The sequence below is a fragment of the Macrobrachium rosenbergii genome, chromosome 25, assembly GCF_040412425.1.
Source record: "Macrobrachium rosenbergii isolate ZJJX-2024 chromosome 25, ASM4041242v1, whole genome shotgun sequence".
Taxonomy (NCBI): domain Eukaryota; kingdom Metazoa; phylum Arthropoda; class Malacostraca; order Decapoda; family Palaemonidae; genus Macrobrachium; species Macrobrachium rosenbergii.
In genome coordinates this window covers 36,669,228-36,687,440 of record NC_089765.1, presented here as the reverse complement: position 1 = coordinate 36,687,440, position 18,213 = coordinate 36,669,228, and the positions used below count along the sequence as shown (strand labels likewise).

Sequence of the window (18,213 nt, the reverse complement as noted above, 5' to 3'; positions counted from 1 at the left end):
TAATTGATACTAGTATTGCCATTATTATTGTTTGTCTTGGTGATTGTGTTTTGTTATGCTGTGTATTTAGATTTAAGCCTAGAGGTACTTGTTTATTTTATTTTACGCTTGTATACCTCACATTTTTTATATTGTATAAGGTATATTGTGTATTTCTCTTATGTATAGTTTATATTTACCTGTCTATGACATTGTATTGTTAGGTGTTTTGTTCCACCCATTTCTTACCTGTGATTTGATTCTCTTTGCTTTGCTGAGATATCATATTAAATATATTTTTTCATAGCATGTGTTTTTGTTCATGATCACCTTTTTGTTTATTTTGTATCTTGGCAGTCTTGGCATGATTCTCCGTTACTATTTTACCGGGTGACACAGGGACGAACTCAGAAAAGGGATTTTGACAAAGGAAAAATCTATTTCTGAGGGAGGCCCTGTGTCACCCGGTGATGTGGCGGTATTCACACCCACAAACAACACAACACTCACCCTGATCTTCGGTTGCTGGAGATGGGTAAAGGTCCACGGTCGCCAATCACAGCACACAGAAACCACAAAACAAAATTTCAACCAAACCTCCACCAACAACGAACAAAAAAAAGAGACACATGCACCATCAATATCGGTACCGAAAAAACAAAATGAATTCCCGTTCACTTTCAAGGTTGGACCTCAACTGCCCAAGACCTCCCAAAAAACGAAAAAACTCCCGACAGACCGACAGACAGAGAGACAGCCAGAAACCAACTCCAACAACCGAACCACTCAACCACCACAATGACAATTACACTCTCTCTCTCTCTCTCTCTCTCTCTCTCTCTCTCTCTCTCTCTCTCTCTCTCTCTCTCACAAAACGTTGGGAAATGCTAAATAAAAACAAATTTCTGATCCTCTATATTTCTCCCCCTTTTAGCATTTCCCAACCAACACCTTTCACACCTCTTTCAAATCGCCTTACGCAACACCCACGGATGCTCCCTAGCAGGTCCTCTAGATCGCGTTCGCGGGCACGCAATCATTCTCTCAGACTCGCTCTCTCTTCCAGCAAGATTCAGATTTACATTTTCTCCTCCATTCTCTCTCAGATTCACGCTATCTTCTTCACTATTACCACTCTCAATTTCATCCACAATCTCATCTATACCCTCTAACTTCGTTCCCAAATACCTCCCCAATTCTTCAACTAACCCATCCCATTCGCTCATTGACCTTTCCAATTCTTGCAACGATTCATTCATGCTTTCAATCACTCGTCTATCACTGCTACACTCTCTTACTCTTACACTTTCGCTCACCTCCAACCGTTCACTAACCCCTACACGTTCAGTCAACTCAGTTATATCAAACCCGCATATGCTATCGTTCTATCCATACCATCCCATTCATCCGTATTACACGCTTTATCACTCATTTCCACTTTGGCACTCACACCCCTATCACACAACTTTACGACCATTCAGTTTACTTTACGTTCTTCCCTTTCTTACGTTTTCTACCATACTCTATCAAAACAAATTGCTGATCCTCATGCAACAACCCTCACGCATACATGCATCACACGCACCGCTTGCATCCTGGAGGATCCACCATTTGAACCCCTTCACACTCAGTTTCCCGAATTCGCTGTCACAGTTACCCTCTTTCGTCTACATACACTTGATACATGCCCTTCCATTCCACATTCGTCACACTTCGCTCTCGGTTCTGAACACATTCTCGCATAATGCCCATTCTTACCACAGTTACCACATATTACATTCACTGGTACCCCTACAACCATTAGCAACATGACCCACCTGTCCGCACGGTAGCATTTAACCCCTATCTTTCATACACTCCCTTACCAAATGTCCCGGTTGCCACACCCAAACACGCTCCTAAAGCCCACCTACACTCATTCTTTGTATGTCCTTCCTTTCCACATCTAAAACACTTCGCTCGACTTCCACTCATCGACCTTCCCCTTTGTACACTACTATCCCTAACCCGTCCAACCCGTTGTTCCCTTACAAACCCATCATTCATCCTCACTGGCACCTCTACATTACTTGCTCTTACACTCCTATCTATTACACTATCGGCCATTCTCATTGGGCCCTCAACACTGCATCCCTAAAGCTTCCAAACTCTGGTACTCTCTCATCTACCCCAGCCCTTACACTTACACTTCTGCTCTCTTTTATAACCCTGTCAAGCTCATAATCTTCTACAATTTCAAAATTTCTCCCCAAGTCAACCTTTCATTCGTCCATCTTTTCTTCTCCTTCCGCTTCAAGTTCACAAATTCTCTAACTCCATCTGGCACTGTCCCTAACAACTTCCGTACTAACTCCTTACATTCATCTATCCCATCATCCCCAAACTTCTTCCTTGCCAACGTCTCCAGCCGACAAGCATACAGTGACAAGGTTTCCCCAGCTTTCATTCTTGCCTCATCAAATTCATTCTTCCTCTTATACTTAACACTCGCTTTCATACGCCTCGCTTGCTCAACTAATCTAGCTTTCACCTTGTCATACTCAACATCTCCCACACTCATAATAACCCTATACATGTCAAGTAAAAACCCAGTCAAATACTCTCCTAATTCTCATGCCCATACTCTCTTACTTTCCCCATACTTATCCTGACAAAACCTTTTCATACTCCCTAAAGAAATCATGCACATCCCTACTTCCATACTCATTATACTTTTCACACCGGGTACCTCCCTCACATACATAGCCTTTCTCACTTCTTTCTCACTTTCACTCTCACTTTCGCTACTTTCGCTCTGTCCTTTCATACCCTCTTCCGAATACAAAGAGTCCACTTCTGCACTTACATTCATCTTACTCATTACACTCTTCTTCCCCTCTTTTTATCCACTTTTATCCACTCACCTCCATCCACCTCACTATCACTACTGCCTTCACCCTCTCCCTTCTTTCCTGCCTTTCCCACTTCCTTTCCCTTCTTACCAGTTTCCTTTCCCTTCTTCCCTTTTTCTTCCCCTGACTTATCCTTACTTTCCCTCTGTTCCTTCCCTTGCTTTTCATTCCTCTTTTCCTTACCCTGCCTCTCATTCCCTCGTTTCTTACTTCCTATTCCCATATCACTTTCATCACTCACGCTTCCATTCACTTCTTCCTCCTTTTCTTTCTCTCTTGCCCCTTCACACGTTCCAGAGAACCTGCCTCCAACAGCCCCTTCTCCAAAAACACCCTTGAACATACCTTTCACCATTTCTTCCACACCTTTCATCATTCCCTCCAACTTTTTATCTATCCTCTCTTCCATCCTCTCTTCCATTCTCTCTTCTGACTCTTTCATCTCCCCTTTCATTTCTTCTTTTGCACTTCTTAGTATTCCCTCCACCTCCTCCAACTGACTCCTCAATCTCTCATTCTCACCCCTCAACCACGTATTCTCCTCTCTCAACCTTACCAGTTCCTCTTCCATCCTTCTCTTCAGTCACACTACCAGCCACCAATCTCACTTGCAGCTGCAATACCAGCTGCCCCACGTTGGGCGCCAAATATTATGTGGCGGTATTCACACCCACAAACAACACAACACTCACCCTGATCTTCGGTTGCTGGAGATGGGTAAAGGTCCACGGTCGCCAATCACAGCACACAGAAACCACAAAACAAAATTTCAACCAAACCCTCCACCAACAACAACAAAAAAAGAGACACATGCACCATCAATATCGGTACCGAAAAAAACAAAAGCCAGACGAATTCCCGTTCACTTTCAAGGTTGGACCTCAACTGCCCAAGACCTCCCCAAAAAACGAAAAACTCCCGACAGACCGACAGACAGAGAGACAGCCGTAAAACCAACTCCAACAACCGAACCACTCAACCACTCACAATGACAATTACACTCTCTCTCTCTCTCTCTCTCTCTCTCTCTCTCTCTCTCTCTCTCTCTCTCTCTCTCTCTCTCTCTCTCTCTCTCTCTCTCTCTCTCTCTCTCTCTCTCACAAAACGTTGGGAAATGCTAAATAAAAACAAATTTCTGATCCCTCTATAGTGACCCTCCCAGTATCTGGTTTCCCCCCCTGCTTTGGCATGCCAAGCCTGAGGGTGGTGCTAGACTGGAATGAGTTTAGATGGCGCTGGGGTCACCGCTTGGCGGGCGGGTGAGTGTGGGAGCTGGTACGGGTCTCCGCTCTTCCGAGGGATTTTGCCATTGGGATGTCTTTCGAGTGTGGTTCTGTGGTTGTGATTTCTTCACTCACCCTTATCCATACCGAACGCCTTCTTGGTATAAGAAGGCTCGATCCAGGGGTAATAACCCCAGCATTCCTGATAGCTTTTTCTCTGGTATATTTAGCAATATTTATACCTAGAAATTCGTGCAAGAAAGGAATTTCACCGGGTGACATAGGGCCTCCCTCAGAAATAGATTTTTCCTTTGTCAAAATCCCTTACTTAGCAATGTGGAAGCTGTAACCCACTACTGCTCAGGTTTACAATCCCTTATCCAAAATTGTAGAAACTTTTTTTTTTTTTTTTTTTTTTTTTTTTCAATAGTATCTGTTGCAAATCTCAAATAGTTTAGTTGTATTTGAAATAATGATAATTATTTTGGGTGAATCCTACTGTTATAGTTAGCTTACATCTTCATGCTGTTAGGTGTGATTGGCATTCCAAGTGAACAAAATAACACTTAGCTGATCCAGATGGAATGTTTGTAATCACCTCTTTCCACCAGGTGGCGCTGGAATGTTTATGTTCTTGTTAGGATTCATCCTGTCGTGTCCATGTGCATATGATGTAAATCAGCTGTAATAATTTCAACTATTTCGGCCAGGTTTTCTCCTGTATGGTATTGTGCTTGTTTTCTGATTTGCATTGTCATTTACAGCAAGCAGAGATTGAAGTATTAGTTCTGTACAAATAAGTTTTATATAAACCAAATGTATTCGGTTGTGCTTGATGGTCATATGGGTGTTAAAGTTAGGGGTAATGAGTGTGATAGATTATTCTGGCCATAATCGTACTCAATCTTTTCTTTATTTCCGGTGTTGCTCCTCCTCCTAATCCTCCATTGCCGGGTAGGTCTGATTCATCTCTCACTGCCTCTGCTCTGCCTTCTTATGTTCCATGTGTGATTCAGTAGAAAGGGATTGGTAAAATTAAGAAAGATGTCACTTTACGTCTTTCATCTGTCAGGCATTTTACCAACTGTATTGTAGGTAAAGTTCATGGTTCCCCCATAGTGTTCAACATTTTTCAGTTTCCTACATGAGCGAAAGTGTTGGTATCTTGCCTTGTGGAATATTCTGCATCAGTAGGTCTCTGCCAAGGAACCATGGGGTGAAGGTCTGTGCTTTTTGCTACCTTGCTCTCAACCATCTACAGTCTCGAATTCAATGTGTTCTCCAGAAGATTTATTCAGTATAGTTGAACACTTTGTCAGTTGGCTTACAAGTTATCCTCATCTGGCGAGAATAACAGTGATGTGTGTGACACAGTTGAATTATCTAGAGATTTTGGATACAGTCAACACCTGGAATTTGGGGCGTAAAGGCTCCACAACCCCCCGCGAATAGCTAAAATCTGCGAATACTTGACACCCCTCTATAAACACTTATAACTGCCTATTTTTATAGTTCAAACACCAGAAACCCCCTCTAAAAATGCTTATACTTGCATATTTTAATAGTTTTATCATAGAAATTGTATTAGTCGCAAAAATAATATGAAAATACAGGCAGTCTCCAGTTTATGACGAGGGTTCCGTTCTGGCGCCGCATCATAAGCCGAAAATCATCATAAACCGAAATAATCATCGAAAATCATAAGAAAACCTTACTTTTAATCCTCTGAGTATCCTTTGGGTAGCTTGAAAATGACATAACCTGCATTTTTATTGAGTCTTCCAAAATTTTACCATTCTGCTGTTTTGGAGCCAGAGAGAGAGACTGCCTCACTGCTTATCTACCAGAAAAAGACTTGAATTTCACAGAACTACGTTGCTCGCCCATTTTTACTTTTAAGTATCATCCTACATCAAAGATAATGTATAGCTTAAATTGTTATTCTATTACTACTCTATTAATCTTGAGAGAGAGAAGTAATAAGCTTTGGGCAAAAGACAGGGTGTGATATTTCTTTGTTTAAAATTGAAATAATTTACTTGAAAAATGCTTAAATGTTGTAATTACAGTATATTATTATTATATTTAATCATATTAATATTTGAAAATTAACATTTATTATTAGGTAAGTTATTTATTTATCATAAAAACGTGGTTAGTCCTCACCATCTCTCACAAATTTGTTGAAAAATTCATGTGCTGTCATTCTCTCTCTCTCTTATCTCGGAGAGAGAGAGAAAAAAAATACCACTCACCCTCCTTTTAATGTATGCAAAGTCCGTGAGGTACAGACTTTGTGGTTGGTTAAAATCCCACCATTCCTGCCAATAGCATGTCATCAAGGAGGGCAAGAGAGGGGGGAGGAGGGGCCGGTTACATCGTCATGGAGAGGGGGTTGCTACGAGCTCTGTTATTGGCTACTTCTAATCCCTTGAACCAATATCGTCTCGTCATGAAGCCTACGTCAAAGCAATAAAAAAATTGTCATAACCGATGATGGGATTTTAGTATATTTTTATGTTTATATACACAGTAATCCATATTTCTTTGAAGGACATATGTAGTAAAGAGAGAGATGGGCGGTTGGCCTTACGTAAATCTCGTGAGTGGAATTATTTGGGGAGAGAGAGAGAGGGATATAGGCAGTTGGCCTTACTTAAATCTCAAAAGTCAAATTATTCGTGAATTATTCAGGGGGAGAGAGAGAGAGATATGGACAGTTGGCCTTACTTAAATCTCAAAAGAGTGAAATTATTCATGAATTATTCGAGGAGAGAGAGAGAGAGAGGTTTAATGAAGTGATTACATCGGTAAGCAGTTTTATGATTTCACAGGATTTTAATTTAAAATTTTATCGATACTTTGCTGTGGTTACCTTAATATTAACATCTGAAAATTAGTAAAAAATTTATCATAAATGTATTTAGTCCTGAAAGTAAAATAAAAATCAGTAATTAGTGAATATTGCTCTATGAAAAATCCACGAATGTGAATTTTCTTCCGTTGTATACATTGGACCGAGTCATCCGAAATACTACCGTCAAGAATCGTAAGAAAACCTTACTTTTAATCCTTTGGGTGTCTTGAAAACAACGAATCCTGCATTTTTATTATTGAGTTTTTCATAATAAAAACTTTCAAACATTGACCATTCTGCCGGTTGGGATGCATATTTCTTCCGATTGGCGTCGTCCGAAATACCATCAAAAATCGTAAGAAAAATTTACTTTTAATCCTTTGGGTGTCTTGAAAACAACAAATCCTGCATTTTTATTGAGTTTTTCATTTAAAAAACCCTCCAAATATTGACTATTCTGCCTTTGTGGGTGCATATTTCTTCCGATTGTTGCGGGACTGGCATCGTCCGAAATAACGTTGAAAATCGTAAGAAAACCTTACTTTTAATCCTTACGGTGTCTTGGAAACAATGTCTTCTGCATTTACATTGAGTTTTTCAACAGAAAAACCCACAAAATTTGACCATTCTGCCATTCTGGAGCCATATTTCTTCCGTCGGATCAGCTTTGTCAGCGTCGTAAACCTGGAATGTGTTGTAACCCTGAAAATAATTTTTTTATGAATATATTTGAAAAGCGTCGTAAGCTCGGAACATCATAAGCATCTGAACCACGTGCCAATACTTTGGTTGCTCAGTCATTTACTTGCCCTGTATCATCAGTTATTCCTTCCATATCTGACATTAACGCACCGTCTCTTACTCAGTTTCCACCTCTACTGACTTGTATTCCTCAACTTTAGACAACTGTACCCATTTGTACTAGCAGCTCTTCCTCTTCTGCAGCTTGTAGTGTTGTGTAGATGGCCTCGGTTGTCAGCATGGTCTTCTTTTGAGCTGAAGCTTCCAACTCTTGGATTTGTTGTGGAAGGTGGAAGTTCGAGCCAGGGAATTCATCTTCCACGTTGATGTCATGCAAGAACCCTCTCCTTCTCCTATCCAGCCATCTGGTGCTTAGCACTGGCATCTCGTAATGTCGTTGCAGGGTGTCCCAGTTACATCAAAGTCTTAGGCATTTATTACCACTTCACCTCAGTCCACAGATTTACCATTTTATACTGTCTCAGTTCTTCCTTTAGACAGATTCCAACCCTTATTTGAGAGATTCTCATTTGGCTTTTAAGTGATTCATATTTGCATTGCTCTGGTTTTCCCCTCTCCTATTGCCAAAAATGAAATGATTCCATTGATTCTCTCTCTCTCTCTCTCTCTCTCTCTCTCTCTCTCTCTCTCTCTCTCTCTCTCTCTCTCTCTCTCTCTCTCTCTCTCTCTCTCTCTCTCTCTCTCTCTCTCTCTCTCTCTCTCTCTCTCTCTCTCTCTCTTCAGCTCCTGTTAAAATGTGTTAAGGAGCATTTTGAGGTAATCTCAAGTGTATCCCTTAAAGTTGCTTTCGGAATGCCACTTCAATAAGCTCTTTGAGGTAATCAAGGCTCACATTCTAATTTAAAGGAGCTCAAAGGCAACCATAACTGGATGTTTTAAACTCTTCAAGGTCAAGTAGGAGGCCATACACAGAGTTTCTGGAGTGCCTGACAAAGCTTCAAGAAGAACCTTGGGTAGTGATGGTTCTCAGGGAAGGATATTTTTACATTTTGTTATTTTTCCACTCTGGTCAGCATTTCCAGTATCCTTGGTCAGCATTTCCAATATCCTTCCCTGCCCTCCCTCTTTACTTGGAGAAGTACAGTACTCAGTTTTGGAGGAGACCAGACAGTTGTTATGCAAGAATGCGATCTAGCCAATTTTAGACTAGTCACTGAGGTTTTACCATCGACTTTTTCTTGTTCCTAAGGCCTCGGGACTTGGAGGCCAATACTGGATGTTTCTGTTCTCAAGTTTGTTCATTTTACTCTCTTTTTGATAGTCGTTCAGTTTGGCCTTGGTGGCCTTCTGGAAGGGTGACTGGATGTTCAACATGCAAGATGATTATTTCCTTGTCCTGATCCATCCTCTGTCGAGGAAGTATCTACACTTTGCCTTTAAAGGGAAGGTCCTCCAATTCAAAGCTGTGTGTGTTGGTGTGAGCTCTGCACCACACGTGTTCTCCTATGTTTCAATTCCATTAGAGGGAGGGAGGGAGTCGATCTGCTAGGTGTGACTTCTCCCAAACCTGGATGACAGGTTAGTTTTCATTAACTCATTTCAGGCGATCTTTTGCACTTGGCCATGGTGCTGGGCATTCTGATCATTGTCAACAAGCCATGCTTCTCCAACCCATTCAATTGTTTATCTTGGGTTGAAGGTAAACACACTTTTTCACTTATACAACTTACCCGGTAGTTACATATAGCTGTCGTCTTTGACATCACGGCAGTATTTCAAATTTCGCGCTAGCGCTAGCGGTACGACAGGTGATCCCCCTACCCTCCGCCCTCTATCGGGGTATTGGGAACCATTCCAAGAACACGTCATTAGTTGTTGCCGTGCCGAACCGGTAACACAGTTCCGCTGCTGGTGGTATTTGTCAACAATTCGAACTTGTAGCTCCTTTTTTGGTGAAGTACTTGTTTTGTTGTTTTTTGCTGGCGCTAGTTATTGCTTTAGCTTTGATCTTAGTTAGACTATTATGTTGATTCAGGTTCTAGTGGTATCCGGTTTTGCAGCAAAGGCTGCAAAACCAGGCTTGTTAAGCTTAGTTTAGACCCACACACTTCTTGTTTTTCATGCAGGGGGCAAAAATGTTCTGCTGACTTGACTTGTAACGAGTGTGAACTACTAACTTTGTCTGACTGGAGTGTTTTGGGGAAGTACATGAAGAAGTTAGAGAAAGATAGGATAAGGAAGGCCTCTTCTAGGTCTTCGAGGTCAGGAGGTAGTCAAGAGGTTTTCGTAAGTCCTATTAACCCTGCTCCCCCTGCAGTTCCTGTAGTTTTACCTGCCCTGGACACCGTTTCTCCCAATCCTGATACCGTGTCAGTCCTTAATGCTTTTATGTATACCATGCAGAAAATGGGAGACAATTTGCAGCGGTTAGTAGACCGCAGTGATAGTGCAAGTGTTGTGCTTTGTGTAAGTGTTGTGGAGGAGGTAGCTTCTCGGCCCATTCACGCTCCCAGGTCTAGGCCCCTGTCAGGCTCCCAGGTTCCAGGGAGAAGGCATGCCGAAAGCTGAAAGGAGGTGAGTGGGACCTGCTCCCGAGCAGTTGCCCCCTCAAGCAGTCCTGTTGCCGCTTCCCAGGCTGCTGGCCCTCACCACCGAAAAGGTGAGGAGCGGATAGTGTCGAGTGGCTCCAGTTGGAGTTCCTCTCCTCCTAGAGGATGGCGTTTTCGCGACGCTTCCAGACCTTTGAAGAGGTCTCGTCAGCTGTCACCATCGAAGATTCCTAAGAAGAAGGCGCTTCTGGAGGATCCTACCCCTTCCTGTAGCTTTTGGGCAGAACCGGAGAGGCTTTCTTCGTCGGACTCGTCTCATTCGTTTTTGGCTGAGCCTCCTTATAAGAAAGTTGCAGCTGAGAGGTCTGCTTCATTGGCGCCAGCGACTCCTGTGGCTCTCCCTTCAGCTGTTCCAGTTTCTGTGACTCCTGTTCCTGTGGCACCTGCTCCAGCATTCGATGGACCACAACAGCAAGTGATTGACGGAATCAACGCCCGTCTGGACTCGATTTTACAGCTTTTGTCCAAAAGTCAAGTCTCTTTGGCTCCTCCTACGATGCCAGCGGCGCCCACCTCGACTCCTCTTCAGTCGCCCCGGTAGCGCCACCGCCTGCGCCTCCGTTGGCACCACCTTTGGTTGCTGTACCGACTGCGCCTCCTTTGGCGCCTCCTGTGATGCCAGCGGCGCCCGCCTCGACTACTCTTTCAGCCGCTCCGGTAGCGCCACCGCTTGTGCCTCCATTGGCGCCACCTGTCGTTGTGGTACCGACTGCTCCTCCTTTGGCGCCACCTTTGGTTGCTGTACCAACTGCGCCTCCGATGGCTCCTCAACAGGCTCAAGCTCTTTCGGTGACACAGCAAGAGTATGTCACGAGCCTCCCAGTCCCTGCTCGTGTAACTCAGGCTTCAGTTCAGGGGGACTTGGATGGAGACGTAGTCCAGCTGGACTTGTCCCCAGTATCTGACGAACTCCTCTCTGGCTTAGAGGAGCAGTGTAAGGAGGAGAAGTCTCCGCAACTCTCTTCTTACAAGAAGCTCTTGAAGTTCTTCATTGAGAACTTCCCTGATTCATTCTCGCCTGCGGCTCCTCCGTCTCCTGGGTCCCAGTACAAGAGGGACAAGGCTTCTGTTTTTTCTTCGGACTTTACAAAACTTATCCTGTCCGTCTCGGCGAAGAAGGGCCTTAAGAAGATGGATGCTTGGCTGGCCGAGAAGAGGGAACTTGGGAAGAACGTTTTCTGTCTTCCTCCTTCTCGTCGTTCCTTCCGTAACCGGAGTTGGTACGAGACTGGGGAAATGTTTTCCCTGGGTGTGGCTGCCTCCGCGCAGGGGGACTTCTCCAGTCTCGTGGATGCCAGTAGGAGGACCGTACTTAATTCTGCGAAGGTTTTCTTTACATCCTCCGAACTGGATCAAGTTTTCAGGAGCGTGTTTCGGACTCTTGAAATAGTGAGCTTCCTGGACTGGGCGATTGCGGCCTTAGCCAGGAAGATTAAGGATTTTGATCTTCCTTCTGAGCTCTTGGATGATGTGGTAGGAGTAGTGGACTGCATTGATAGGGGCATCTGCGAAGGTGCAGTAGAACTTGTCTCTTTATTTACGACAGGAGTTCTTAAAAAGAGGCAACTTTGGTGCTCCTTTTTAGCAAAAGGTATATCATCAAACCAGAAGTCGGCTCTCCTGTTTTCTCCTTTGGACAAGGCACATCTGTTTCCACAGGAGTTGGTGGCTGTAATTTCCCAGGTGTTAGCTCAGAAGTCAACCCAGGATCTTTTGTCTCAGTCTGCCAAGAAGGCGAAGAGACCTGTGCTTTCTATCACTTCTGTGCGCGGTGTTTCGTCTCCTGCTGTCGTTTGGTCAGTATAAAGGGAGATCCTCTAGACCAGGGGTCGGCAACCTATGGCACGCGTGCCAAAGATGGCACGCCGTGTGCTTGCATATGGCACGGCATGTGATTCGAAAATGCAAAGAAAAAATCCTAACAAAACAAAAAAAGAAATTATATATATATATATATATATATATATATATATATATATATATATATATATATATATATATATATATATATATATATATATATATATATATATATATATATATATATATATATATATATATATATATATATATATATATATATATATATATATATATATATATATATATATATAGAGAGAGAGAGAGAGAGAGAGAGTATGTATTGTGCATTATTATTCTTATCTATATGGTTTATTTCCTTTCAAATCATATGATTAAAAAGTAATTTTTCCTATGATACATGAATTAAAACAAAAACGTTTCATATTCATGATGAGGGTACGGTACATGATTGCATCGAGATGTAGGCTGGACGAGATGTAGGCTAGGCGAGTATGATACATGAATTGTAACAAAAGCGTTTCATACTCATCACGATGAGGGGTGCGTGATTGCATCGTACTCTGCTGTTGTTTCAGTTACTCTTTAGCCACCTTACTTAAAACCCTTCCCAGTTTAATTGTCGCCATGGCTACTGCGAAAAAGTCAAGCTTGATGTCCGATCATTTCAGTCGTCATGGACAAATGACTTTGGATTTATTCAGCAGAATGACCGTGCTGTGTGTGCTCTCTGCTGCGAGAATGTCGTATGCCGACATCAAGTGTTAAAGACATTTGAAACAAAGCACGAAAAAGACTTTCAAGGATAGTGCTGACAAAGCTGAGGCGATCAAGAAAGCAGTATCCCGCTATGGAAAACAGAGTAATGTGTTTAAAAACTTAGTGCTAGCAAAAGTAATGAAACTGAGGCCAGTTACAAACTAGCTCTGTGTATTGCTAAGCATGGAAAGCCTTTTACTGATGGAGATTTTATAAAAGCAGCTTTCTAGAGTGCTCTGAAGTATTATTCGATGGAATAACAAACAAACACGTGATTATCTCAAGGATAAAAGACATGCCTGTCTCAGCTAGGACCGTGGAGAGACGTATTTCTGAAATGGCTGATAATGTAACCCAGCAGCAAACGGTTGCTTTAACAATTACACCTGTGTTCAGTGTTGCCCTGGACGAAAGCGTGGATATAAATGACATTCCCCACTTGGCTGTTTTGCCAGGTATAGTGACACAGAGGTACCACGAGGAACTGTGCTGTCTTAAACCTATGTATGGAACCACCAAGGAGAAGACATACTGAAGGCATTCACCGACCATTTTGAGAACAGAGGGTAGACATAGGAAAGATTTTTGCAATTACAACGGATGGTGCTCCTGCTATGGTAGGGAAAAACAAGGGTTTCTGAAGTTGGTTGAGAGAAAATTGGGCACCCCATTCTGAAATTGCACTGCATAATTCATCAAGAAAATTTATGTGCCAAGATCTCGAGCTTTGTTCTCAAGAAGGTGATGACTACTGTCACAAAAATAGTGAATTTTGTTGTTGCACACTCTCCTCTTATGCACAGGCAGTTTCAAGCTTTTCTTGAAGAGGTGGACAGTGTGTACAAAGATATACCTTTGCATTGCAGTGTTAGGTGGTTAAGTTGTGGGAAGGTATTGGAGAGATTTGTGGGATGCTTTGATGAAATCAAGGTTTTCTTATCAGAAAAAGGCCAAGACTATCCTGAGTTGGAAGACGGAGATTGGATTGTGAAACTTATGTTTCTCTCAGACATCACCAAACATCTAAATGAGTTCAATCTTCTCCTGCAAGGTGCAGGAAAAACGGTATTGATTTGTACGATAATTGGAAAGCATTTGTTGCAAAGCTTGCAATCTACTCAACAGATGTGGAAACCGGCTCTTTCCGTTATTTCAAAAATCTGAAAAACTTATCTTCAATGCATCCAGTCAACACTTCTGATCTACAACTGTACATGCAAGAATTAAAGTCAGAATTCTCAATCAGGTTTCAAGATTTTCAACACATGGGCCCAGTGTTTTCATTTTTAATCAGACCGGACACCTTTAAATACAGTGACTTGGACACGACTCTCTTTGAGTGGATGGAAACTGAGGAATTAGAAATGCAGTTAATCGATTTTCAGGCCTCAACATTGTGGTCAGCTAAATTCAAAGATCTTCGAGAAATACTGGAAAGCAGTAAGAATGATCATGCAACATCCATCTTAAGGTCTTGGGCATCACTACCTGATAAATTCAATTGCATGAAGAAAGTAGCTTTTGCACTGCTATCAGCGTATGGATCCACATATCAATGTGAGCAGATATTTTCACAAATGAAGCACATCCTCAGCCCTCATCGCAGCAGGCTTACAACGGATCACTCTGAGGGTTGCGTGAAACTCAAGGTGTCGAAATATTCACCTGAAATTTCAACTTTGGTCAAAGGGAAGCAAGGGCAAGGATCGCATTAATACTAAGTGTATAAACTTCAAACCTAAAATAGTTTTGTTACAGACAATAATAGATGCAGAAAATAAATAAATAAAAATTATATTTGAATTACATTTATTGTATGCATGTTCAGGAAAATACAATATAATTACAATGGCTATTACAGTACAATTATGATTTTCATTTTCCTATCCCCAGGATATATGTATATTATCTATAATAGTGCTTGAAAAATAGCACCTGGCACGCAAGGTACTTAAAAAAAATGTATTAATTATTAACTGGCACAGAGTGTTCAAAAGGTTGCCGACCCCTGCTCTAGACGTGTTTTTGGCAGGGCCAGAGGAAAAGGCAAAGCCACGCCTAGAACCTCGACGGTCCCCCGAGAAGAAGTGAACCTTTTGTCCTCCATTCAGCAGTAGGAGCCAGACTGCAAAGGTTCTGGCAAGAGTGGCAACGGATCTCGGCAGACCCTTGGACGATCCAAGTTTTAAAGGAAGGATATGCCATCCCCTTCCTTTCCAAACCTCCTTTAGTGGAGGCTCCAGTATCTTTGCAGGCGTACTCTCACAACTCCGCGAAACTAGACGCCCTTCGCTCAGAAGTCCGAACCATGCTGGAGAAGGAAGCGATAGAACTGCTTCATGCCCCTCTATCTCCAGGATTCTACAATCGTCTGTTCCTGGTTACGAAAGCCTCCGGGGGATGGAGACCCGTACTGGACGTGAGTGCGTTGAATGTCTTCGTTCAGAAGACGAAGTTCTCCATGGAGACAACGCAGTCGGTCTTGGCGTCTTTACATCAGGGGGATTGGATGGTTTCTATAGACCTCCAAGACGCTTACTTTCACGTTCAATACACCTAGATTCAAGGAAGTTCCTGAGGTTCGTCTTGAGGACAGGTGTATCAGTTCCGTGCCCTCTGCTTGGTCTGTCGACGGCCCCGCAAGTTTTCACAAGGGTCCTGTTATCAGTAGCCAGACACCTTCACCTGGAAGGAATCCGAGTATCTATGTACCTCTCGCGATTGGCTGCTCAAAGCGGCATCGAGGAGAGCTGTATGGAGGACCTATCAAAGACTCTTCAATTGGCAAAGTCACTAGGCCTCATTGTCAACGAGAAGAAGTCTTGCCTTACTCCCAGTCAGCAGATTGTCTATTTGGGAGTGAGTCTGGACTCTCAGACTTTTAAGGCTTTTCTATCCAGTCAACGGATAGCCTCATGCCGGCAGAAGATCGACGACTTTCTGCAGAGGAAGAATTGTTCCGCGAAGGATTGTTTTACCTGCAGGAGAAGTGGCCCAGGAAACAGTTCCCGGACTCCTTCACCTTCGCCATTTCGGAAAAGATAAAGGAGTTCCTCCGTTGGTGGAGGTCAGAAGGAAGACTGACACAAGGGCTTCCTCTTCAGCTTCCGAACCCAGACCTAACTTTGTTTTCCGACGCCTCGGACAAGGGCTGGGGAGCGACTATGGGGACAAGAGAAGTTTCGGGCCAGTGGCAAAGAGAAGAGAGATACTGGCATATAAATCGAAAGGAACTAAAAGCGGTTCACTTAGCTCTGTTGGCTTTTCAACAAGAAGTGGAAGGCAAATGTGTCTTGGTCCAGGCGGACAACACGACCGCTCTGGCATACATTCGAAAAGGGGGCACTCACTCGTGGTCCCTCTACGAGACCATGAGGAGTTACTAGTTTGGGCGGAGGAGATCGGGACCAGACTAGTAACGAGATTCATTCAAGGGGAGAGAAATGTAGCGGCGGACCTTCTCAGCAGAAAGAACCAGGTCCTGTCCAACGAGTGGACTTTACATCCCCTAGTTTGCGAGGAGCTATGGAAGGTATGGGGACGTCCGCTCATAGATCTCTTCGCAACCGACAAAACGACTCGGCTGCCCCTTTACTGCTCTCCGGTTCCGGACAGCAGGATGTCCTGACTCTCTCTGGATTCTTGAGTCTAAAAATTGTTTTGTTTTGCTGTTTTCTCAAAACTTACTTTTTTCAAAACTAAATGCTTATTTCTCTAAGAAGACTGAACCAAATTCAATGAAACTTTTACAGAGTGTATCTTTATTTTTTCATCTGTGCAACTTTTATTTTTGCATTTTATTTTTGAAAAGTGACTGCAGGATTTTTTTCAATTGCTAAACAAATGAACTTAAAGGTCAAATTTCTAAATTTCCCTTTGAGAGCATTTTCATTATTATTTGTAGAATAAGTGGTAAAAATTTGAAGCAAATCCCTTCAATCAGAAGATAGAAACCGTCATTTACTTTATAATGGGTCCTTACAGCATCAGCACTCCCCTTAAATCTAGTAGGCCCTCGACTGTTAGACCTTAACAGCAACAGAAGTCAGTTTATTGGTATTGGTGCTTGTCATGAGGGATTCCCAGCACCCATATCTTGGGTAGGCAAAGCGATTTTCTCTTCCAGGGCTTAAAGTATAGTATATTGCTTTATGTAGTCTTAAATTCTGGGACATGCTGATTTCAATATATTGGTAATGACTTTGGATAAGGTCTTCCGGTCTTTTGAGCTGGAAGCCCCAAAATCTTCCTTTCATCGTTTAGTATGGAATTTGGACATAGCCCATAAATTTGACGTTACTTCAGTTTTAGCCTTTGGATTAAGCTTCGCTGAAGAACTTAACTTTCAGAACACTTTTCCTTTAGCTCTTGCTATATCAAAGTGTATTATTGAGCTTCTAGCCCTTCCTTGTAAAGGTTTGTTCCATGGGGGACATGTCTCTCTCTCTCTCTCTCTCTGGTATAGGGCTAAAATCAACATCAAAGCAAATCCCTTCCAAGATTTGTGGCAGTGCCTAATTTAACTGCGTTAGTAGGCAGTGAAGAGGAAGCTCTGCTAGATCCAGTTGTAGCTAGGAAGACTTAACCTTAGAGCCTTAGAAAAGGAGTTAAGAGTTTATTTTGTGGTGTTAGGAGGCCAAACACTTGTATGGCCAAATGATCTCGATCATTTGCCATCATTGAAAGTAAAACCTCACAACATCCCCGCTGTAAGCGAGTCTTTTAAGTTCCTTTTAAAACCTTTTCATAGAGAAAGTTGTCAAGAGCCCAGTGGACATGGAACTCAGTTTTGGCTTGCTTTGTTTACAAGACACCAAATTTTGTATGAAAACTGTAAAGCCCCTAGTCCTGTTGTCATGGCCAGAACAAGTTCCTCCTGAACCAAATGTGGGAGAATCTTCCTTGTTCCCCAGAAGAGCTCCCAAACCTAGGTCCGATGTGTCTGAGTAGAAGTCTAGGTCGGGGCTCAGAAGGAGAAATTTCCCTTCTAACAGTTTGGCTTTGGAATTCGACCAGTGCAAATCCTTTTTGATTTCTAGGGTCACAGTAAAAATAAACATGTCCCAGAATTTTCTTCTGTCCCAGCTGGCCCTCAGGAAGAACTGCAGTACTCTCATACAGTCTGCCCAGAGAGACAAACTGTTCTATGGAGGCTGGAGTCCGTAGAACACTCATCCACGTGTTGTCTCTGCAGTCTTGAGGAGACTGAAATTCACTGACCGTCCTTAGGCAGGATTCTACTCTCTCTTGGGGGATGGAAAAACCCAAAACTCTGAGTCTTATTGTCATTCCCAAATGTAGAATCTCCAGTGTCGGAGTCAGCTGGGATTTCTGCATATTGATCAATAAGCCCAAGTCTTGGCTGGGAGAAG

The 18,213-nt window shown here is 42.8% G+C and overlaps 1 protein-coding gene across 4 annotated transcripts in view; it reads left to right on the top strand.

Annotated features, from left to right (window-relative positions):
- Positions 1-18,213, top strand: part of pps (protein partner of snf) — a 283,257-nt gene that overhangs the window by 143,644 nt on the left and 121,400 nt on the right. The window lies entirely within an intron of this gene.